Raw genomic sequence first — 25294 nt, 5'->3', positions numbered from 1 at the left:
CCACATTCTGACCCAACGCCTTCTTGAGGCGTGACACATGAAACACATTGTGCACTCTGCTGTCTGCGGGAAGCTCCAACTCATAAGCCACTTCACCAACTCGCCTGATAATCCTGAATGGTCCATAATAGCGTGGCTTAAGTTTCTCTGCCCCACTCTTCTTAAGAGTAGATTGCCTGTATGGCTGCAACATGAGGTAAACCATATCATCTACCTCAAAACTACGCTCAGTTCTCTTCTGGTCTGCATACTGCTTCTGCTGGTTCTGAGCTCTTGCAATATTATCTTTGAGGGTAGCAACTATATCCTTACTCTCCTGTAATAATTCACCTGCACTAGGTACCCGGCTGTCGCTCAACAACAAATCCAAGAAACTAGGTGCTTCATAACCGTAAAGTGCCATGAAGGGTGTCATTTGTATAGTCATATGATATGTAGTATTGTAACAATACTCGCAGAGATATATCCATCTGACCCAAGCTCGCTGCTGAGCTGCCACATAATTCCTTAAATACCCTTCCACCCATTTTTTCACAATTTCTGTCTGACCATCGGTTTGTGGGTGATAGCTAGTGCTGGGTGTAAGCTCCGTGCCACATAACCGGAATACCTCCTGCCAAAAGTGACTCATGAAACGGCTATCCCTATCACTCACAATGTTCTGAGGCAAGCCGTGCAATCTGAAAACCTCCCGAAAGAAAACCTCTGCCACCTGAGCTGCTGAATGTGTAGTGGTGATAGGAAAGAAATGAGCATATTTCGTTAATCTATCTACCACCACATAAGTACAATCTCGTCCTTGTACCTTGGGCAAACCTGTGATAAAGTCCATGGAGATGCATTCCCACTTCCTGTCGGGAATCGGAAGTGGCTGTGGGAGCCCTGCCGGATAGCTGTGTTCTTGTTTGTTTTGCTGGCAAACAAGACACTCTCGAACATACTGCAAAACATCAGCTTTCAGCCCTTTCCAAGTGAACCGCTCTCGAATTGACTTGTAAGTCTTGAAGTACCCGGGATGGCCTGCTGTCGGTGAGTCGTGAAGTGCTCTCATAATCAGTTGCTTAACCTTCGATCCTGGGACTAGGTAAATCCTGTTCTTGTAAATGATCAAATCATCCACAAGTGTGTATCTGGTATAAATCACTGTTCCCTCTACTATATCGGAGGCCCATGTATCCCTGGAATACTCTGCTATAATCAAGTGTCGCCAATCCTCTGATATCTGAACCATAAGAGTGAGGTGTGGCTTTCGAGATAGAGCATCTGCAACAACATTCTGAGTTCCCTTGACATATGAGATGTCAAAATCATATGCCTGCAACTTACTTACCCACTTTTGTTGGCGATCATTCAGGTCCTGCTGTCCCAAGAAATGCCTCAGACTGTTATGATCAGTTTTAATACAAAACTTGCTACCCACAAGATATTGTCTGAATTTGGCCAAAGCATGCATGATGGCCAACATCTCCTTATCATATATACTGAATGAACGCTCAGGGCCTCTGAGCTTCCTGCTCTCATAAGCTATGGGGTGCTTATTCTGCATAAGTACAGCACCTACTCCCTCTCCAGATGCATCACATTGAAGCTCAAATGGCTGCGTGAAATCAGGTAATGCTGGAACTGGGCACGTAGTCATTATCTCCTTAAATCTCATAAAACAGTCCTGTGCCTTCTGAGTCCACACAAATTCCCCTTTTTTCAGTAAATCTGTCATGGGAGCTGCATGTCGTGAGTAGCCACTAACAAACCTGCGATAAAAACCACATAAACCAAGGAACCCCCTTAACTGTGTAAGGTTCTCTGGTGGAGGCCAATCAACAATAGCGCGAATCTTTTCAGGATCCATCCGCACTAACTCTGCACTAATGATGTGTCCTAAATATAACAGCTCGGTCATCCCTAAGTCACATTTGGACTCCTTTGCATACAAGGACTCCTTCTGTAGAATGCTCAACACCGTCTCCAAATGCTCTAGATGCTCCTGCCATGATCGGCTATAGATCAAAATGTCATCAAAAAACACCAGCACGAATTTCCTCAACTGATGGTGGAAAACTCTATTCATAGTGGACTGGAAAGTGGCAGGTGCATTGGTCAGGCCGAAAGGCATGACTACAAACTCAAAGTGCCCACAATGACATCTGAAAGTAGTTTTCTCAATATCCTGTTCACGGACTCTGATCTGGTGATATCCTGATCTCAAATCAATTTTCGTGAAATAACAGGCCCCATGCAATTCATCTATCAACTCATCAATGCGAGGAATAGGATACCTGTTCTTAATGGTTCTCTTATTTAATGCCCTGTAATCAATACACATCCGAAGCGTTCCATCCTTCTTTTTTACCAAAACAACAGAAGATGCAAAAGGTGACTTACTAGGTCGGATGTGCCCCATAGCTAGCAACTCCTCAATGGTCCTTTCGATCTCATCCTTGAGTCGCTTTGGATGTCGATATGGTGTGATCATGATAGGTTTAGCACCTTCCTCCAGTTCAATAATATGCTCAATACCTCTGTCCGGTGGCCTGCCTGGTGGAATCTCACTGAATACCTTTTCGTACTTAATACTCAACTTCTGAATATCAGGATGATATTCCACCTTATGTTGCTCCTCCTGTGTAGGTATCAAAGTACAAACTGCTGCCCACTCTATATCATTATGCCTAGTTAATCTCTCCAGCCGCCTAAATGAGATAGTCCTGATGTCTCCATTACGGATAGCCTTTAGCACATGAATCCTACCATTTATTTCGAATTGTATCTCCATATCCTCTAATCTCAGGGTAACCACCTTCAATGAATGTAGCCACTGCATCCCAAGTACTATGTCCATGTCACCCATGTTGACCACATGATAATCCGCCTTAAACTCATAGTTGTTCAAGCGCAAAGGTAAGTCTCGTACCATCCTGTCACAACGAAGAGTGTACCCATCAGCTACCTTGACTCTTAGTCCTTCGAACTCCTCAGTAATGAGTCCACGCTTCTCTACAAATCGTGCATCAATGAAATTATGCGTGGCACCTGTGTCCAACAATGTAATAACCTTCTGTCCAGCCAAGACTCCCCGAAGTCTGAAAGATCCCTCTCTCTGGATACTAGACAGTCGTGCTTCCTGTAAATGTAGCTCTGTTTCCTGCCTTTGCCCTGCATTGTCTATCTCCTGCTCTCCCTCTGCTTCATCAGGATCCTCATCATGATGTTCTGAACCATCTGAATCTGAGCCTTCGTAATAAGCCCACATTGCCCGGTTGGCCTTCCCTTTTGGCCTCATAGGACAGTCATGGCCGTACTCATACGGGCCTTTGCAATAGAAGCATAGCTTCTTCCTACGCAAGTCATTAAGTGTCTCCTTGTCCAGCCTCTTACTTTCTTCCTTAGTTAGCTGTGCCTCTCTATGAAAGGGTTTCCTGTCCTTATCTTTTCCTGAAGGGAAACTCTTTGCCTGAAATTTATTTTTAGAAGCTGAAGAGGAATCCATGTCACGAGCTTTCTTAATGGCTTCCTGCAAAGTGGGAGGGTTGAGAGCTTTAATCCACCCTCTCAACGGATCAACTAACCCATCCATAAATAAAACCAATAGCCTTCGTTCAGATACATCTGTTACTGACACTGCAAGTTTCTGAAACTCTGAAATGTATGTTTCCAATGAGCCCCACTGTTTAAGCTGGGCTAATTCCTTGAAATGGAGTTCTGGATCTTTCTTATCAAAACGTTCAATCAGTCTCTCCGTAAACTCCACATATGAGGTAATGTGTGCATGACCCATAGTGATCATACCATGATGCCACCATTCGTGTGCTAACCCATCCAGGTGAATTGCTGCATACTTAATAGCTTCTTCCTCAGACATAGGATTCAATTGAAAGTATGTGTCAAGCTTTTGAACCCAAGCTCTTGCTGTAGACTTCCCCGAGCCATCATAATATGGTAACTGTAGTTTTCCTACTTTCTTTCGTAGCTCATAGTTCTGAGTCCTGTCTTGTCCACGGGGCATATGCTTCATCCGCACATCCATATACTCTCTAAAGGTGATTGCAGCTGTAAAATCTGGTCCTCCTGCTTCCCAATCTCTCCTCAGCTGATCCTGTATGTCAGTGATCTGGGGTTCTGGTACCGGCTGCTCTGGAGCTCTAGGAAGGAACGTAGGAATCATAGGCCTCGAACTTACTGTCCGAGCTTGCTGGTGGGCATGACCGAAATTGTTCCCAATTTGTTCGCCTCCATTATGTCTCTCATCCTGATTATTCCCATTCTGATTGTGACCATTCTGATTATTTCCTCCACCTATGTTAGCGTTCAACCCCATTTGTCGAGCCATCATCTGCATCATAAGCTCCATTCTTTGATTCTGTTCTTGTGCTTCGGCTAATCGCTGTCCTTGTGCCAAGATGTCTAATAACTGTAAAAATCTTTCCTCTTGCGGATCTGGACCGACATTCCCGCCTCTATCCATATTGTAGTTGTAGTCTTGATCAAAAAATACCTCCCCTGTGTCTGTATGACTGGATTCTATGTCCACCTGGATAGATGAGCTAGACTGTTCGCTCTGCAGGTCAGAAATCCTATCTTGTCTTGCTTTGGTATTGCGAAAATTATAAGGCCTTTGTCGCATGCTCTGATTTTAGTGTTTTGACATTTCGTCAAACACTTTCCCTCCTATCCAGCTGTTCCAAATTCCCTATAAGACCTCCACAGGATGGCAGGACTTATAGCTCTGATACCACTGTAATGACCCTCTCTATAAAGGCCACAGAAACCCTCAAATTGAACTTAGGAATTTTGTCAAACACTTGGCGTGTAACAGTAACAATATTCAGAATATGGTAATTTCAGATTTGATACTTTCAGGATATAATCACAGAATTACAATATATATAAAGCCATTGAACTATATCTCAATTACAATGCAATAAATTCTGAAATTATTTTATTACCAATTCTGGACTGATTATTACAATGACTGTATGACAGCAAATTTACCCAAAAATTGACATATATTTTAGAATGCAAGAACCTGGTTTGAAGAACTATGGAAGAACACCACGTTTTGCTGCAGATCGTTGATGAAGACCTCCAACCGCACCCCCAAACTGTCCTTAATTTGCTGTTGCTGCCCAAACTAGCAGGGCCGTACCAGGCCGTACCTGTACGGCTGCTGAAATAAAATAATATTAGGGTTTTGGGACCCCCAAATGCAAGGAAAAATGGGCGCCTAGGGTTAGGTAGTAACCCTGTAAAACCATAAAAAATAACTCCAAGGGGTTGAGGAGATATGAGCAATTATGTGGTTCCGAACCCTGCTTTGCCAATTCTGAAAATGCACTTATTCTGTCTTCAAACTCTTGTCAAATGCTTCTCCAATGATAGGGCAAATCTGAAATCCTTATTCCAACCAAAAACAAACCCTAACAACGAATTCTCAATAAGCTCCAATGAGATGGCTGAATACCAACTCCAATTATGCAACAATTCAAGTGATATTTCACACCCTCAAAGTCGCCAATCCAAGGGAGTGATTCGTTCCCAAAGATCGAATAATTTGCAGATCCAAAGTCCACAAATGTCTTCACAATGAAGAAGTAGAAGAGTTCTCCAATCCAAGCATGTCCAAATGAGAGGCCCAACCCTCTATTTATTCACTTTTCTAAGAAGTTGCTAGAACTTCTAGAAACATCCTTTATAATTTCTCATTATAATGCACTTTTTTATAATAAAGTAATTTTATAAAATAAAAAGTGCAACTCAAATTAAAATTATAACATGTGGGCCCTAATATCACATAATGATAAAATATAACCTCTTAACACTTCTTCAAGAGCAAGATATGACTATCTGATCCGCAGAATTGACTCTCTTTCCACACCATTTGCCTACGAGAGTCTGGAATAGGCAAATCCATGATCAATGCCATGTCGAACTAAAGAGGGGACATTACACAAGAATATTTTGAGGTTAGCTGTTTATCAATAAATGGATATCAACATAACCCTTTTATCTTGCATAGATGATAAAGCATTCATTGTGCATCACATCATATTGCATTCATTTCCTACCAGCATATTCAGATATATTTGTGTCTCTGTGAGTCTTTACAAATACATTCTATATATATATATAACAAGTTGGGTAAATAATCTAATTCTTGCTTAGTGTTAAGGGGCAGCCTTGTGCAACTGAATTTATAAGTAAAAGTTCCCAAAACCATAAGAGATTTAATAAGGGAACATTACTTAGTAACATAGCATTGCATTTTATGGTTATATTGCATTGTTCCTAAAATAGGGTATTGCAGGCATTTGAGTCCAATGATTCTAGACATGGGAGCTAGTTGGAGGGTTCATGTTAGCTAGAAGAGGATAATGACATAATTAAATAAATAGGAGCATTTATTAAATTAATAGTTTATTTTTGTTGGGTGGATATTTTGAAACCGACAGTTTGTTAAAATCCAATCGCAAAATAGGTAGACTAGCCATAGCAAATGAGACAAAGTCTCTCCTACCTTAAAGGGACGGCTCCCCCTTCTCACCATTCCTTGGATCAACTCAAGGTAAGCAAGAAGTTGAGAGATTTGTAAAGGGTGTTACCAATGTTGTTTCCTCTTCGCTTTCAGGAAAAAATCCACTTACCTGCGGAGTGAGTAATCAGCAAGAGGAAATCTCTAGCTACACTTCTATCTAATAGCTGGAAATGGTGATACTGATAAACTAATTGCAACTCAAAGGCTGATTGAGAGCATATCGGTTTGCCCCTAGGTCCTGTTTTAATCTATTCTATAAGAATAACCTCTACTATTAGGGCGCAAAGCCTTCCAGAAGTAGGGAATTATAACACTATTTTTTGTGAATTTGAGATGGTAATACAAGCTACACTTAAAGCTTCTAGTCTATGTATTGCCACAACTGCTCCCACTCAAAGCTTTAGCTCAAATTGCTTCTTGGCTCACTATGCTCTATTATTGAACACACAATAATAATATGAATCAAAGACAATAGGCATAAATTACAATCAAAGCTTTTAATTTCCTCTATCACAATTGCTTCCAGTCAAAGCTTTGAATCCTCAAATTCGTACTACACAATCAAAGTTATGCTTGCACAAGTTTGACAGAGCTTTCTTGCATACAAATAAAGATGACATTTACATTGAGGGGCACTTCTTATATAGGAAAAGAAGTGAGAAAAGGAAGGAGGAAAAAATGGGAGCAACTTAACCAACTTTGACCCGATAAAACTAGGTTAGAAGAATTATTGGATTACATGTCATGAGGATATGTAATCGGATTACATGCGATTGCATTAAATGCATTTGAGTTAAATGTGATTGGATTACATGCAATCCATCTTCTGCATCTACAAAGCTGGAAAACACTTGAAGAAAATGTTGAAACTGTTGATTCTGAATGAATCAATCTTGTAGACTATCAGCAAAAGCCTTATACTTCGTGATGATTGTGGGATCAGGGATTCTTGTATTTTGCACCACTGCATTCTCTTTGATGAGTTTCTAGTTGTCATTTGAAAACTTGATGCGATCAAGCTTTTTCTCATTCAAGTTGTCGTGAATTCTCCTTTGTAAGATTAACACATTTTGGAGTCTCTGACACTTTGAAAACCTTCCCGATGGTGTCTAAATGTAAACTCGGAACAACTTCCATTAGCATCTTTAACTCTCTTTTATTTTCCGAAGCAAAGTGCTTGGCGCATTCCCACATGAACTCAGTTTCTAGGCCAACCACTGGAAAAGTGGATACCAAATGAATCACTGCTTCCTTGGATTTGAAGCACGCCTTCTTGATAGGATGTCTCTATTCTTTGAAGAAGTTTTGACATATCTTGAAAAGTACATTGTAACATGAAGATGAAAACATCTTCCAATGAGATTGGATCCATGAAAACTTTGGGATTTGAGTTATAATGACAAATCCACGATTGATGAGTGTTTGAAGTACGGATTAGATACTTATGGAACACATATGTAGCTGGAAATGAACTGAAAAAAAATGTATTTGGGCTAAAATGGCCAAAATCAGACTCTCAAGGGTGGATTGCATGTGGGCAAAGATGGGCTTTTGTGGATATGACCAAGAATGCAAGTTAGGATGCATATGGATGTGTGCAAATGATGACTTTGGTGTTTAAAAGTGTGACCTTTTACCAAAATTGGGCTCTCTAGATGTAATTACATGCAATTGTTATTTGTTGAAAACATGTAATTAGGTATGGAGAATGAAATTACATGTAAGTGGGTATGAAGGATGGAATTACATGTAAATGCGGATGAAGGATGGAATTACATGTAAATGCTCTTGGAATGTAATTGCATATATTGGGAAATGGATGCAATATGCTTTGACATTTGTTGGTGAAAAGATGTGATGTACTTGCATGAAGAAGTGGTAAGTGAAATGGAGTGAAATGTTCTCACATTCTTGGGAAAAAATCCTTAACCCTTTCGAAAGAAGGAAATCAAAACAGCAAGCAAATAATAGACAGAACTAAACACAAAACAAAAACATACCTTTGGTTTTTGACTCAAATATGACAAAATATCAAATTGCTCTCAATTTCTAATTTGGAATTTGGAAAAATTCCAAGCATTTGAAAATAGAAGCTTTCATCTTATTTAAAGGACATTTGCAAAATACATGGCATATCTTTGAACAAGTGTACAATGATAAGCCAAAATATGCAACACAATAGTAAAGACTTGAAAACTTTAACTTAGAGATCGAAGAGCCAAATGTGGAAGATTGATAGGTTTGAAAGAATATTTCTCCTCCAATTTTGAATTTTCAACAACTCCCTTGACCTTTCCAAGACTTGCAAATGATGGCTTTAAACGATTAATGCATGAAGCGTTTTTGTATGTACATGCCCAAAAACATGATCTCAAACCTTCAAATGCAAAACATTTATAAAAATCACCATGTTTTTGGGAAAAAACGTGGTCTCCAAATGCAAGAACATGAAACATTTTTGGCAAAGAATGGTAAAAATGTGATCTCTAAATTTATTAATATTTATCAAAACTCAAAAACGCCTCCCATCTATCCAAAAAAGTGATCTTCAACGTCATTTCTAAGCGTTTTTGGGCAAAAACGTTCCCTTGTTTTGCTTTGAAATGAATCAATTAGGCAAGAAAAATCAACGTCAAAGGCATGAATATGCAAGGAAACTCCAAATCGCCCCTATATAGATCGATTTCACACCTTGGAATGAAGAAATCTGGGCATTCTTATAAAAAACGTGCGCTTGGTTTGCAAGAACATGAAACGTTTTTGGTCTTAGAGACAAAATCATGGCCTCAAATGACAAATGCATGAGTTACAATGCCAAATCGTACTCTATTGGAGAGTTTGCATTTTCTAAAATGCATCTAAATGGAGTCAAGAGGCAAATCACACTCTCTAGGAGATTTTGCATGTTTTAAAATGCATACAAGTAACAGACCATGCAAATCACACTCTCTAGGCTCTATTACATGTTTTAAAATTGTGTCTTTGGAGGTTGAGAGGGCAAATCACACCCTCCAAGCCCAAACACATGTATCTCATTTGCATGTAAATCACATTCTCTGAAGGGCATTACATGTGACACTAAACGTGTATAAGACCATTTTCATGCAAATTGCAGTCTTGGAGGTCTATTACATGTTTTAAAAACATGGCTTTGACTTGTTTTAAGTGTTTTAAAATTGCCTTTCTAGAACAAATCACATTCTCTCAAGGCAATTACATGCAAACATGTAAATGGGTTGAAAGTTGATTTTGCACAACTTAAGTGATTAATTAAGCACATGTTTAATTGATTTTTGAGGAAATATCACTTAATTGGGTCAAAAATAACATTTACACTATATAGTTAATATATCATGTGCAAATATTATTCAAAAAACTATCTTTAACTTAGATGGTTTGAAATAAAACATAAAGTAACTCAAAAATAAATTAGAGGATATAGTTAATAAAGTCACTTAAGTGAAAAATTAAAAAAAACTCAACATGAAAATGTAACATAAAGTGCTCGATAGTTACTTAAGTGATAAAGTAACTTAAAAACATAATATAAAGTGAACTTATGTTATATTTTTCAAAAAGTGAATGTCAACATTAAAATATAACATGATATTTCAAATATGCAATTGCATCTGGAGGGTCCACTTTTTGGGCACTAAATGATCATATCTTTTGAGTGCCAAGTCCGATTAAGCCCTAAGATATATCGAATCAAAGGGAAAACCGAAAGCAAGGGATTGAACAAAACCAAAAGACCAAAAGCAAACAAACACACTAAAAAATGCAAAAAAGGATATTGAAGGCTTAAAAAATCAACCATGTGCTTATTAAAAAGAAAAAGAAAAAATACTTGACGAAAGCCTTCAATAAAAGGATTCATTATACCAATTGGGGTTGATTGATTGATCAATGTTAGCCAATTAAATAGTGAACTAATCTTAGAGAAATGCGAAACTAAGTTGAAAAAGTTTCGTACTACTACCTGCATTTTGTGGTGACAAAATGTCGGACAACAATCTTGAAAGGGGTCAACGCTTTGACCCAGAGTTATCAATTGGTGAGGCCACAAATGGGGGACCTCATCTTGAATGGGATTTGAACCTTGATGGCAAGAATAGCAACACAACAACTTAACCATCACAACATGCCAATGCCACCATTTAATTAATAGTCGAAGAAGGTGGGATTAGGATAATTAAATATTATTTAATATAGAAAGAAATGAAAAATGAATTAATTAACTAAAAATATTTATTGAATTAAAAGAAGAAGAGGCTAAGGAATATACTAAATAATTTAAATAATTTATTTAATTAATAGAAGAAATATAATAAAAATAATTAAATAAAGGATAAATATTTTTTGAATTGAGGACATTTTAAGGTGTCTACAAGTTAGACCAACTATTTCTCATTGATAAATTGCTACAACAATTCAGTTCCATTTGTACTCACATATCCTGGTTTCTTCTCAAGTAAAGCAACACCTTTTGTGGCATTTTGGTAGTGACAAGCAAGACTAGTGTGCTTGGAGATGAACATAAGAGAGAATCTTTCAACCTCAGCCCCCCTGTCTTTAAGCTAGAGGAAGTTAGAAGGTAGAGGGATTCCTTTGCCAAAAATGAGCACCAACATAACCTCTTTTATATCTTCAAGAAACCACTTTCTGATGAGTTTTTTGTACAAAGCTTTGGCCATCTCCACTGATTCCACAATGTCCAGAAGCATGGCCAACAACATTGAAGAGACACCTTTGTTGATTCTATGCTTGTAGTTTGGTGCTAATAATTCCTTCCCTAACACACACTTAATAGCGAAGAGGATTGATCCGTGGTGGTTTTTGAAGACACTTTTAAGTCTCTTTTTGTTATCTTTCCCAATAATGTTATTTGTTTAACCGAGCTTGTTAATTGAATGGGAGTCTTCATTCTTGCTACTCTTGAAATTGTACCCTTTTGCATCTTAAGGAAATGTACTTTGAGTGAGAGATCTAGTAGTTTGTCCTTAGCCATTTTATGCATTTACTCTAACTCATCTTGAATATGATTTCTCCACATGTTTTGGATGTTCAATGCATAGGGGGTTAGTTGTGCGACTGATCTTGATTTGACATGTTGGTAAGGTTATTGACCTCTGAATTGGCCTCACGGTAAAGGTGATTGATAAAATAATTATTGAACTTCAATAAAATGTTGAGGGCTATATCTAATAAAGCTCCAAGTTTCCACCCTTGGAAATAATTCTTCCTTAATGTGTTTTCTATTGTGAGGAACCTCCCTCAATTGTTTTTTCATTTTTCTTTTGATGGAGGATTATTCATCGACAAAATCATATTTAGCTAGTTGACATGGAAGCATGAGCCTTAGGCTGACACCTCTTTGGCTAAGAACCAAGGGTTAAGGAGTATCCACTCTTCCAAATTTACCTAGGTCATAGTTTGGGTCTCATTCCTTATGATGTTGGAGCCTTCTACTCAACAAGACTTGGTCCCAGGTGGGCTAATAAGAACCATTTCACTTGCTAGTAAACCAAGGGCCCATTGACTTAGTTTTAAATTTGGATACCTGTAACTTTAGGCATTACAACAAGCCTAGAATGAGTGCTTGTAACTTGGCTTCATTATTCGTTAATTTGGGCAAGCCTTATAAGCTCTACTAATTGCCTCCCTTCTTTGTCTCTAATTATGCATTTTGCGCTAATAGTGCTTGGATTTCCTTTTAAGGTACTATTGAAGCTTAGCAATCACCCTTGTCATGGTAGTTTCCATTCGGCCTCTTTTCTTTTTGTTCTAGGACTCCATTCCTATTGTCCCATTAACATAGGATAATTTTTAAAAAAAAATTTTCTTGTGATCTTTTTCACACGAGTAGTGATGATGGCATGACACGCTCTTCGACCCCACGTGAATTGTTTTTGACTTGGAGCTATCAATTGGTGAGGCCACAAATGGGGGACCCCATCCTCATAAAGAAAACTATGTTTCAAACCAATGAGCACATTGGATCAATGGAGGCATTACCTCGTGATCAAAATGGCCTAGCAGGGGTTTGAACCTTGGTGGGCACACCACCACCACCACCAACTAACACACAAAGTGGTGAACCCATAGGGGATAAATAAATGTTAAATACAATAGTAGTTTAGATATATATTTTATGGATAAATTTATTAGTATTTTTGTTTGCAGGGTTATAGTTGTAACGTAAAACTAAATCTTTAAAGATTGTGTATTTTATTTATATTTTAATTATAGTTTTTTTTTTTTTGATAGGTAATGGGCTGAATCCTACATTGTTTATTATTCTATTTATTATTACGTTGAGATTAATTATTTTTAAGTGTTAAGCTCAAGTAGATTCGAACCCTAGACCTCCTAGATAAGAGGCTCACAATTTACCATTGTGTTGTAGGCTTTTGTCTTATATTTTAATTATAGTTATATTAGTGTAAAATTTGACAAGAAATGTAAAAAGTGAGTGGTTTAGTTTTTGATTTCATGGATAAATTATTATGCTATTTTTTTAAATATAAAGATGTAAAATCAAAATATATTTCTATATTTCAAATAAAACAATCAGAAAGTTATATATAAATAAGATAGAAGTTAAGTTAATAATGGCGGAGGACAATTGAGGCCCACAAAGAGGATTCGACAGGCATGATGGTAGAAATTACAAGGGGACGATAACTAGGCAATGGCCCTTTAACAAAAGATTTCAATCTGAAAGGCTTTGGGGGGTATCTAACAACCTCAACAAGCACGTGAACAATAGTGGCTGGTTTTCCAGGAACAAAAAAGTAAACCAAATATAGATGTGGAAGAAAAATGGCGTGCTAATGCCCCTATTGCAGATCAACAGAGAAATGGAAGGGGTTAAGCAAATGTGTGTTTGCAAAAACCCATCAATTTCAAAATTTTGGAGGAAAGGTCTTGGTCACCAAAAATTCCATGTCCTATTGGACAACCATGTGAGGCAAGCTCAATGGTTATATATTCTACAGTAGTTAAGGTTTTGATAAAAAATAATGATTGTAATGTCTCAATGAATGAGTTAAGGGATGAGGGTTTCTTCATGAAAAGGAGTGGACCTTGGCCAACTTTTAAGAAAACCAGGGATTGGTGTGACAATCATTGGGGACGATCTAGGGTGATAAAAACTCTTCCGAATGGCTTTTGTTTGATGGTATGTGAGAAAACCTTCTTCTTTGTTATAACTGTTGTAAACTTTCTTCTTTATGCCCTGCTGAAAATCACAAATCTCTTCTCTGATTCTCTCTCCTTTCTCTCACTCACTCAATGTCCTTGAGAAAGATTATTGAATCTATTTTAACCCTTAGCTTCCTTTTATAACAGCAGTTGGGAAAAGTAGAGCCCTACTTGAAGTATACTTCTATAAAGTAGAGTCCTACTTGGAAGTCTACTTCCATAAAGTACAATCCTACTTGAACTCTTCTTCTTAGGTGACTACTCTAATTATTTAGGTGGATAAAGTATGAACTCTACTTCTAACTTACCTTTATGAGCTACAATTATCAACATAATAGTATAGTATTAAATACTATAATGAATAAAGTATATAACTAACAATATTAATATAATGATATGAGTAACTAAATATAATAGTATTTATTGTATTTTTTTTTCTATTAGAGATAGAGTATCAACTTAACTATGGGAGTAAGGCCTCAAAAATATCACAGAGGCTGTTCGCTGTTTCAAAAAACATAGCCTACTACATCTTGAGACTAAAACTAGTTACAAAATTTTAGATATATACAGAACCATCAGCAAAAAGTTTAGAGATTTTTTCAAAATAACACAAACTAGTTCCAGGCATCATTTTGGCTGCTCCTGTAAATGGGATTGTCCCAACCATCTCCATAGAAAAATTGCTCCTCCCGTGCACTGTTTCTATAAGTTCCATGGGTGTTACCAGCCACATCTATAGGAAGCTCCTGAATAACTTGAGTACTTGGATTCTGCTGAACTCCATCTTGTCTCTCATCGAAGTTGGATGGAGTCTGTTGGGCAGTATCACTAGGAGAAGTGGTGTCCAAAGTCATAGGAACAAAATTGGACAGCTGAATGTCCTCTTTGAAAATGAGCATGTTTCCTTCCCTTAGCAGTGATAGAAATCTCTCCCTTGGAACCTTCAGAATAGCAATAACCTGAGACATTATGTGAGAGAGGATGAGTTTCATATGAAACCCAGTAAGGTTCCGCTGTCTATGCTGAAAGATATCCTCAATCCTTTGCTTCCAAATGACCCACACAATTTCATTAGTAAGGGAAAACCAAAAATAATTGAGCTTAGTATCAAACATATCAACAAATCCCGCAAGAATCTCATGCCAAGACAAACCAGATTTGTGATTCCATTTGATAGGTTGACTAAAGAACATAGACCAAATTCTGCAAGCATAAATGCACTCAGAAAAAAGATGCTCAAAAGACTCAAGGCAATTGCACAAGGAACACATGATAGGCTGACTGCCCATAGGGGAAAGAAAATGGCCAACATCAAGCTTTTTAACTAGCAACAACCACCTAAAGCAGACTTTTTTTTTGGTTCCATATGAGAGTGCCAAAACAGATCTAAGACAAATTGCCATTTAGTGCATGACCAATCACAACACCAGACTTGATTGATTCTATTGATAATAGACACATCATAATTCAACAAGTTATATATCTGTTTGCAAGTACTATGCTTCAATAACTTACCATCATTCCACTTAATCTGATTAATGTACTGTGCAGGAAAACAAACTTTACCAGGAAAGACATTACCAATAGCTTTGCAGATTAAGGTGTAAGTTTTCTTATGAGAATAAGATAGCTGATACTTATTTTTCAGATCTTTCCAAGAACCCAAGTGGTTCTCCATCAATACATCCTGTAACAGAGAGATGCCTTTGGCCTTCCAGCCTTAGCCAAACAACATTGGTTTAAAGCCAAGGGTTTATTATTGAGATTAACCCCCCACCACAAGGACCTATCAATCACAGTATACCAAGGGTATTTGCCAACAACCTCCCTAGAGTCTAATAAGTGTCTGACCTGGCTCCAAGCCTTCCATAATGATTGAAAGATAACAGAGTCAACCACCTTAACTTCAAAGTCACCCAAGACAATATCTATGACAGGGACATCAGACCACTGCTTGCCTTTTTTAATTCTGGCTCTAGAAATGTTGTTTCTGATCAGCACCTTCCAGGGTTGATTACCATCCTTGCTTTAATGATCCACTTGGAGGCTAGGGCTTTGCCTTGGAGCCTAATGTCTTTCATACCAAGACGTCCCAAATGTTTGGCAATACAACACCACTCCCATTTAACACAATGCCTTCTTCTATTCCCAACACCATCAGACCAGAAAAAATCCCTCAGAATATTTTGCAGCTTATAAAACTGATAATTAGCAAACAACCAAGAAGAGGCAAAGTACAGTGCATGAGAAGAGTACCTTTTCAACCACTTGTGCTCTACCAGCAAGAGAAAGCATATGAGTTTGCCAGCTGCCATGTTTGTTCTCAATCTTACTCTAGATCCAGTTCCACATATCTTGGAGAGAAGAGGCCACTGAAAAGGGAATGCCAAGGTATCTCACAATCTTGTGAGGGCCTACCCATTGCCGAGATTTATTAAGAATCCAATTAGGAGGACAATCATCCTATCTAATAATGGAAGACTTCATTTGAGAGATTTTAGCCCTCGAAGCTTTACAAAAGAGAAGAAGCCTATTAAGCATGTTGTCAAAATTATCTTCCTCAAGCATGATAAACAATGCATTGTCATTAGCAAACTGTTCAAGAATCAAATCATCATCACTAGGGAGTTTAATACCTTTGAGAGGAGGGCCTAAGTCATTAACTTTTAGAATTTAAACATAGCATCAACTGCCAAGACAAAAAGAGAGGGGGCAAGGGGGCAGCCCTGCCTAATGGATCTACCAAGATTAATAGTGTTAGAGTATTCCCCATTTACTTCAAGGACTGTAGAGGCATCTTTAAATAAGATGTTCACCCACTTGCAGAAAAAAGGAGGAAAGCCCAATGCCTGGAGAGCACTACTCACAAACTGCCACTCTATCCTATCGTATGCTTTTTCAAAGTCCAGGAGAATCATCCCCGCATTTTGTCCACTGTCTTTGGCCCACTTCATAACCTCCCAACTAGTTATCAATTTTTCAAGAATATATCTCCCTTTAATGAAACCAATCTGAGAAACTGAAACAATGTCATTGAGTATATTGGCAACCCTTCTCGCAAGTAATTTGGCAATGATTTTGTAAGAAAGGTTCAAAAGAGTGATAGGCCTCCAGTTTTTAATTTGAGTTTTATCCCCTCCTTTGGGCAAGAGCTTGATCACCCCTTCATTAATACTGCCTCCAAGGGAACCAAATTCATAGACCTCATCATAGAGCTGCAGGAGTTCAGTAGAAATCCACTCTAAATTCTTCTTATAGAATTCAATTGGGATGCCATCCGGGCCAGGAGACTTCCCAATAGCAAGAGAGCTAATAGTGTCTTCAATCTCTTGAATGTCTATGGTTTGACTAAGAATCTTAGCTTGCTTATTGGTGACCTTACGAGTGATAAAGCTCAGACAATTTTGAAGGCTTTCCATATTGCTTTTATCCATCTCTAAGGTAAAAAGGTCTTTGTAGTACTTATGAAAAGCCTTTAACATCTTATTATCAGTGGTTAAGCCATTATCAGTTTGAAAAGCCTCTTTAGATTCTCTGGCATGCTTATTTCTAATCAGGTTAAAGAAATATTTAGATCCTCTATCTTTATCCTTAAGCTAGTTGGCTTTGGCTCTAACTTTTTGACCCTGGATCTTATAGTTCTGAATCTTTCTTAATGGAGCTTTAGTGTTAATCAGATCAGTTTCAGGACTAACATCATTCCCCTTAGTTTGAAGTTCTCTTTCAATCTTATTGAGTTTTTTCTGAAATAAATTCTCTTTCATTCTTTTATCTTTGTCTTCTTTAGTCCCAATGATTTGAAAAAGATTCCTCCAAGTGTCAATCATAATCTCCCAATTCTTCCTAACAGAACATTTGCCATTGCAAAATTTCGAGAGGGTAGAAACTTGCCTAATAGCATAATTGGTATCCTCATCAAGTAATAATGATGTGTTCAACTTGAAGGAACCTTTTCTACTAGAGGGTTTGTTTTCAGTGTCTTCACTGAAATAAATGTTCACAAAGATTGGAGAATGATCAGATAAGCTAGCGGGCATTACCTAAATAGGAGAAGTTCTTGGTAAGTGGTGACAAGCAAAGATGCAGAGATTCAGATACACTCTATCCAATCTATAATAGATTCTCCTATTGTTAGCTTGATTATTACACCATGTAAACCAGATGCCATCAAACTCTTGTCTGCTATTCTCAAGGGGATCTTTAATTATAAATCTGTAAAATTTGGCCCAAAAGAAAAATTCATTACCTTTCCACTCATACATAAGCCCTCCTTTCTTATCTTTCTTAGCTTCAATCATATTGATATCACTTGTGAAAATCCAATTACTGTCAGGGAGGTTAACTGCTAGCCAATCCCACAATCTAGCCCTGTCCCAATAATCATTTGGGGCATAAATATTACAAATACTGACCGTACTTTCTTTGTTCTGAAAAGTAGCCCAAATCACCCTATGACAAGGTGAGAAGTTGTGAGAGACCAATTTGTCAACAATATGAGGACCAATGAGTAAGGCAACACCCCCTTTACCTCTCCGATGTCTAGAGTAAAAGCATTTTGCTTTATTCCACAAAAAAATGAGTGTTAAAGGCATGGTAACCCGAGACGTTAATCTCTTGAAGGCAAATAATGTCTTTCTTATGCAGCTTATTACACTAGCTTCTTACAATATATTTCCCGTCGGGCATTTCAAGACCCCTAATTTTCCAACTATGCATATGGACATTCATGATTAAGTGTAAGGGGTGTTGCTAGACTTACAAAGTCTATTAAAACAGTCCGGGATAGCATTGTTTTGAAGCTTATTACTCCTTTCACAGTGTTTTGCACTATTAGTTCTTTCATAGGTTTTTCTTTTCTTCTTCTTATTGATGACTTCTTTAAAACCTCCATTATCTAGAGCCAAAGTTAAATCATTGCTTGGGGTGGAATCAATTCCATTCACAATCTCTGTATTAGGAAGCTTGGAGTCAGGGAAAACCTTATCAGGACCTAGGGAGGAGCAATTAGGTCTAGAATCCTTCATGTGGTGTAGTTTTCTAATGGCTAGTTGTTGGGCATTTAAGATAGGGGCATTATCATCATTAAGTTTCTCCTTGTTAACAGGCATATATTGAGGCAAGGAACCGAATGGGTTAATAGGGAAGCTTGAACAACAACAAAGTCCTCTTCATATAAAGGGTTGGTTAGAGTAACAAATTTCCCTGAAAGGTTGTTTGGAATCTCTCCTAGCATCAAGATCGTCTTTCTGTTTTCCATCATTCTGATATTTCTTGCCATACTTATTACTAGAGTCAACCCTACCCCCATATTATTATGGGAAAATTGCTTTTGAATATTTTGCTATAGAGGGCAATTTCTTCAGTTATGACCATTTATCTTACAATGGAAACATGTACCCACATCCCCTAGTTAAAAAATTTTCCAACAAAAAATTTCATCTTCAATTTTTAGTGAGATTTCCTCGGGAAACACAATATCAGGATTAATGGAAATTAAAACCTTGGCATTTAGATGGGGTAAAGTAATTTTAGATTCCTCAACCCGTAGAACAGTCCCTTAGGGTTTCAACATATGGGAAATAAAAGACCAAAATTCAGGTTGAACCCCATGAATCTCCATCCAAAATGCGGACAAGGATGGTTGAGCGCATTCTGGATTGCTTTTGGCTGCCCAAGGAAAAACCCTAAATAAAGTTTGCCCAACATTCCACAGACCCTTCTTGAAGACTTTTTCTTGCATAGAATGATTCTTTAAAAACACAACAAACCTTTTTGCACCATTCTATTGAAATTAACAGTGATTCCAAGCTTTTTGCCCCACACATTATTGAACCAATCATCTAGAAATTAATGAGCAGGTAGGAATTTAACATCCATGCACATGAAACAAATAGCAACATTATTCAATCTATCTTGTTCACATTTAATTGCCTTTACCATGTCATTGCTCGTCTCCAGAGTGAGTTTCCACATCAGGGAATGCGACCTTACCTTCCTTGACATCCACCAGCTCCCCTCATCCCGAGTCCCCACCTTTGGGTCTATCTACATTGGAATCGACTCTTCTTCCTCCTTGGTCCAATTCTCTTCTTGTGATCGTTCCATTGAAGGCAGCCAATTCTGGTATCGAAGGCAATGAAGACTCCGCAACCACCTCTCGATAAGACAATTTTTGGGCTTTAAAACTGTTAGTATCATCATGGTCATTATTGAAATCCTTCGGCCTCTCTCTACCATCATTTGCCAATGAAGAGGCCATTGAACAATCAAGTCTAGGGAAGATCAAAGCATGCACTAAATATTGCAAAATCTAAATCTATCTAGGCACTCACATGCGCAACTAAGGATGCGTTCAACCCCTAAACCACAAGTATGCAAAGGAAATCAGAAAACAAGAAGCTGTAAGCACAAGCACTCCACAATGAGTACAAGCAATCAAACCAACACCACACAGAGAAGCACAGGCTAGGGGAAAGACTTAGCAAACCACTACGCAAGCAGTTTGCAATACAGTGCAATCAATTTTACACCTACTTGCAGACCACTTGCCAAAAAATGCTGTATTTATTGTAATTAACAATAATAATTATAATAATAGTATTTTACTTATTCAAAATAATCTTACCATCTTTTATATGAAATGAATAGGTGGCTAGGAATAGGAATGTCTTTTAGGGAGTAACTTATTAGTCAATATAAATGGGAAGTTACTCTCATCAGGGTAGCATCCAGGAAATCTTAGGAGATATTTTGTTCTTTAGGGAGATATTTTGCTCTTTATTAGAATGACCAGACAAAGGTCATCACAGATAACATGGACTTTGAATTAAGAATTGAACTGAAGTCTATTAATTTCAATTCATATGCTACGTCCCTAATACTTTGCTTGATTTTATAAGTGCCATAGAACCTTTGGTTTATCTCCTTTGCTTCACTTTCTTTCAAAAGAGATTGTTTGTAAGGTTGTAGGCTTGAGAAGGCCATATCTCCTACTTTGAATCTTGTTTCAATTTGATGCTGACCATCATATAACTTTTACTTTTCTGTACTCCTTGTAGTTTCTCATTTAGGATTGTAAAATTTCCTGGGTTTGATTGACTAAATATCTCACCTCTACTATCTATGATGATGAAATCCATAAGGGATAAACCAACAATACCTTATAAGGCCTTGGAAAGGTGTGCAATGGATATACTATTGTGATATTTCCACTCAATCTCTAAACATAAGAAACATATTTTTGTTGAGGCATGGCAGACTTAGGACAGCTTCAAGTTAGATAGTAATAGAGGCAATAATTGTACATAGCAATTGTAGCAAGAAGAATAATACTTATCATTTTTCATTCAGAAGTGCAAATAGTTAGCCCTTGTATTATCTTTATGAAGGATGATAGCTTGCAATTGTAACAACTAGTTTTCACCGAGTCTTAATTAACAACTAACATATCAAAGAAATACAATTATTACTTCATTTTCATAGGAAGATGGTTAAAGCAGCTACGTTCAGATGAATGAGATTAATAGTTAAAATCAGTTAAACAAAATTTCATAACTAAGAATTAAAAACACCATCAATAAATTTACTATGGAAATTAAAATCTACATACCATGGAATTCAAGACCGAAATCAATCTAGGGATGCTTCTGCAAACACCTGAGTTAGTGCACAAATACCACTATATCAATATTAGATTGACGACTATCATCCAATACCATTATATCGAAATCAAATTACAATTACCATTAAATACCACTATATCAATCAGGGCATCAATTACCATTGGATCATTTAAGGCATCAGATACCACTGTATCAATTAAGGCATCAATTACCATTGGATCATTTAGGGCATCAGATACCATTATATCAATTAGGGCATCAAACACCATTGGATCATTTAGGGCATCAAATACCACTGTATCAATTAGGACATCAAATACCATTGGATCATTTAGGGCATCAGATACCACTGTATCACTTCTTTTCTTCCCATTGCTAATTGTGGCAATAACATAAGATTAGAAGATACACTCATGATCATTATTCATATAAATGAAAAACTGAAACAACAATCTTATAGATGTATTTCATATTCAGTTGGAAGATTATCCAATCTAACTGATTACCAATTACATTGATGAGAAAGATTGCTTACATCAAAGGAGATAACTGAATTCAATGATATAAACTAATCCATCATATCGTCTACTTGCATATATATATATATATATATATATATATATATATATATATATATATATATATATCATAAAATAAAAATACCTGTTTTCGACAAATGTTTGAATGCATAACTTATCTTTATCTGGTGCATGTTCGACATCTTGTGGAGAGAAGAAATATTGTCAAGGGCTTAACCACCCAACCTCAGACCATAACTTATCTCCACATAATCTCTAACGAGAAAGACTCTCCCTATCCGGAATAGACATGGAACATCTTGTCATCCACTGAGCATCCTAATATCTAATCACACCACTCGACTTGATAGTAGGAGAATACAATAAACATGATCATGCATGAGCTATTAAATTATATTATTCCAGATTTAATGTATCACATCTAACTTTTTTTTCTATGTCATTGCAGACTTCATCTCACCTCTTCACCTTTTCCATGGCTATACAACCGGTGAATCCTAGGTGCTCGGATCTTAGAGCAATCGGCTTTGTCTTTTGATTCTAAACTGAATCATGAATAATATACATATTTCAGCTTATCACAATATGTGATTTGAAGAATATGTTCTTGAGATTGTAGAAAATGTTTTTGAATTTCAATGGCATATTAAATCATGATTTCACAACATTGTTACTTGGCTTTTTATTTGCCATAGACAACTCCTATTAAGAAAATTTACAACATAAGCTGTAGCTTACTGCTATATAAATCGGAATGCTGTAGGAAATTTGGTAGAAATTATATTGCAATGTTTGGTTTTAGGTTAATCAAATACCCTGATATATTCTGAAAGAAGAATGGAGTCTTGCTGAAGGTTCAACAACCCGCCTTGAACACCTATTACCAGTATAAATGTTGCTCACGATTTTCTGCAGATCTTCTGATCAGTCATAAATCATGGTTGGAAAACAATGCAAAGATTACTAATTGATAGAGCTATCGGTGCCAAGATAGACGTGGTTGATAATATGGAGAAGTTGGGTGCTTGAAACATATGGAAGTCGGGTAAAACAGTTGCAATTGACATGAAAGATATTTAGCAAAACTTGGAAAATGTTTGATTACATAACCTGAGATTTTTATGGAAAGAAAGGAGTAGGAGCCTAGCTGGCCGCTATGATTCAGCCTCCCACAAACGTTCTTTAGGCGCCGATATCCAATGCATAAATGTATCACGTTTCCTGCAATCAAGACTATAAAATAAAACTTGGAATGCTATGGGCAGCAGTGATTTTCCAAATGGTACTTGCAGGTTCTTGACTTATGAAGGAAAGTCGGAAAGAAAGGGAGAGAGTTGGAAACGAGAGGAAGACAGTTGGGTGCTTGGAAAGAGATACCTCTGTCTTTCACTCATGATTTCTTATAAAAGAAAAAATGTGGCTGTTTGGCTTTCATAACATAAGAATATCTTGGCTCTTGGATGCCAAATAAATGTGCCAAGTGTTAAATTGGATTCAAACAAGAAAAAGAATGAAAAGAATGGACGAAGATTTGAAGGTTATAAATTGAAAATAAATATTATGGTTTATATTTATCTACATACATGTAGATATATTTGTGAGGTGGCATCATTATATTATGATGTCACTTTATATTTAGCTCTGTGTACATACATAGGTATATATTAAAATAATATTATGAAAGATCATTCAAAATCCTTTGAGGTACGTATTATATTTTAATTAAATTATTTAATGTTTTAAATTATTTATTTAATAGCTCATGCGGTTTCATCGATTGTATCCTGATGTTCAAATCGCTCGGTCCTCAACCATGGTGATTCACAATTCATACCCATTTGCCCAGTGATTGTGGCCCAATTCTTTTTTAACAATGCTTCCACCCCTTTGATGTGCTTCCTACAAGGAAATTCTCTACAGGTAGATCATATTACCATAAATAATCATAATGGCTAACCACCTATTCTATTCCATGAATTCATGATAAATAATCAACTAGCATGCTATCTTCATGTGAAATTATAATGACTAACCATCTTACCATTTCGCAAGATTATAACAATTTTAACTGTCAACTGACTTCATGTGAACTACAACCGCAATATTTTAAATTAGGTCAAAATTTGGGATGTAACAGCAATAGACAATGACAGTCTATATTATGGGGCATGCAAGTGATTAGTAACGAGTATGAATAAGAAAGATGTCAAGGAAATCACCATGGAAGTTGAAGAGATATCATAGCTTAGAAAATTGGACAATTTTCTGTAGAGTATCGTCATACAGAGGCAATAAAAACATTACATAGCTACTGTTGTTGATAAGAAGGTTGCCTATCAGTTTGAGTATATGATATGAGACATTGACCATGTTTGAGGTATAAATCCAATGGCACATATTAGTCATATGCTACTCATGCTGACTAAACTGCAACTCTTGTGATCAAGAAACTCGACTTGGCTGAGTCAAGTCAATTGGGCCAGGGTCCAAGAGATGAAATATCATTATGAGATAACAATGATCTCTATGTATCAAACAGATCAAACAATTCATTTATTTATAAATACATTCCTGTAATCGCCTCCCAAGGAAGGATAATAGATGCTGAAGTTAATTAAGGCTGTGATTGCAGCAGCGATTAGACTAGTTAGGGATAAAAGACATTTGGAAGAGGATAGGGAATATCATTCCTGATTTAATTCAGAAAAGCAGTTACAATATATGAGCAGTGATTATTTAAAATAAGGAGAGCAGTGTAATGACCCTGCTGGCTCTAACTCCAAACACCCTGGTGACTAATAGATTTCTTGGAGGTTTTTTGCAATAATAAATCTTTTTGTATTTTCTGAATATTTTCTTTTTATGTTTTGTGACAATAATGAAAATAAATGAATTAAAAATCTGAATACCAAAGCAAACATAAGCTGAGATTTCCTTATTTCTTTCAACTTAATTTACAATGAAAGATATTCTAAAATGTCAATACTAAGAACCGATTAACAAAGATAGGAAAACCTGGAAATCTCTATGCAGCAGTCCAGTTTCACCAACAATCCTCATTATATCACCAAACATTACATAAGCATCACCAAACACATAAACCTGGATGTGCAAAGAAGCCCAAGTGATGATCGAGTTCTCCCCATAACCAAGTGCCACTTCTAGAAGACTCACGTGGGGCAGAAATAAAGAACTGCTGGTATGATTATGGTGTGGCTGCTAGTAATGGTGCTTAATTCTGCTCTTAGGGCATGTCTCCTATAGCTGGGCACCAATAATTAATTTCTGCTCATAAACTTAACAAAATCTGAACAATCTTCCACCAACTTCAATAATTTGAATTTTGAAGCTCACTATTGGCTCCAGGATGAAGTCATCTTGCAATTGTACAATGTCAT

General features: G+C 37.0%; 1 protein-coding gene across 1 annotated transcript in view; it reads left to right on the top strand.

The window, feature by feature from the left end:
- Window positions 1-25294, top strand: part of LOC149528338 (putative hydrolase C777.06c) — a 124911-nt gene that overhangs the window by 5424 nt on the left and 94193 nt on the right. The window lies entirely within an intron of this gene.

Source organism: Cupressus sempervirens, chromosome 11, assembly GCF_028749045.1.
Source record: "Cupressus sempervirens isolate cs-2001-9-10 chromosome 11, ASM2874904v1, whole genome shotgun sequence".
NCBI lineage: Eukaryota > Viridiplantae > Streptophyta > Pinopsida > Cupressales > Cupressaceae > Cupressus > Cupressus sempervirens.
This window is presented reverse-complemented; position numbering and strand designations above follow the sequence as displayed.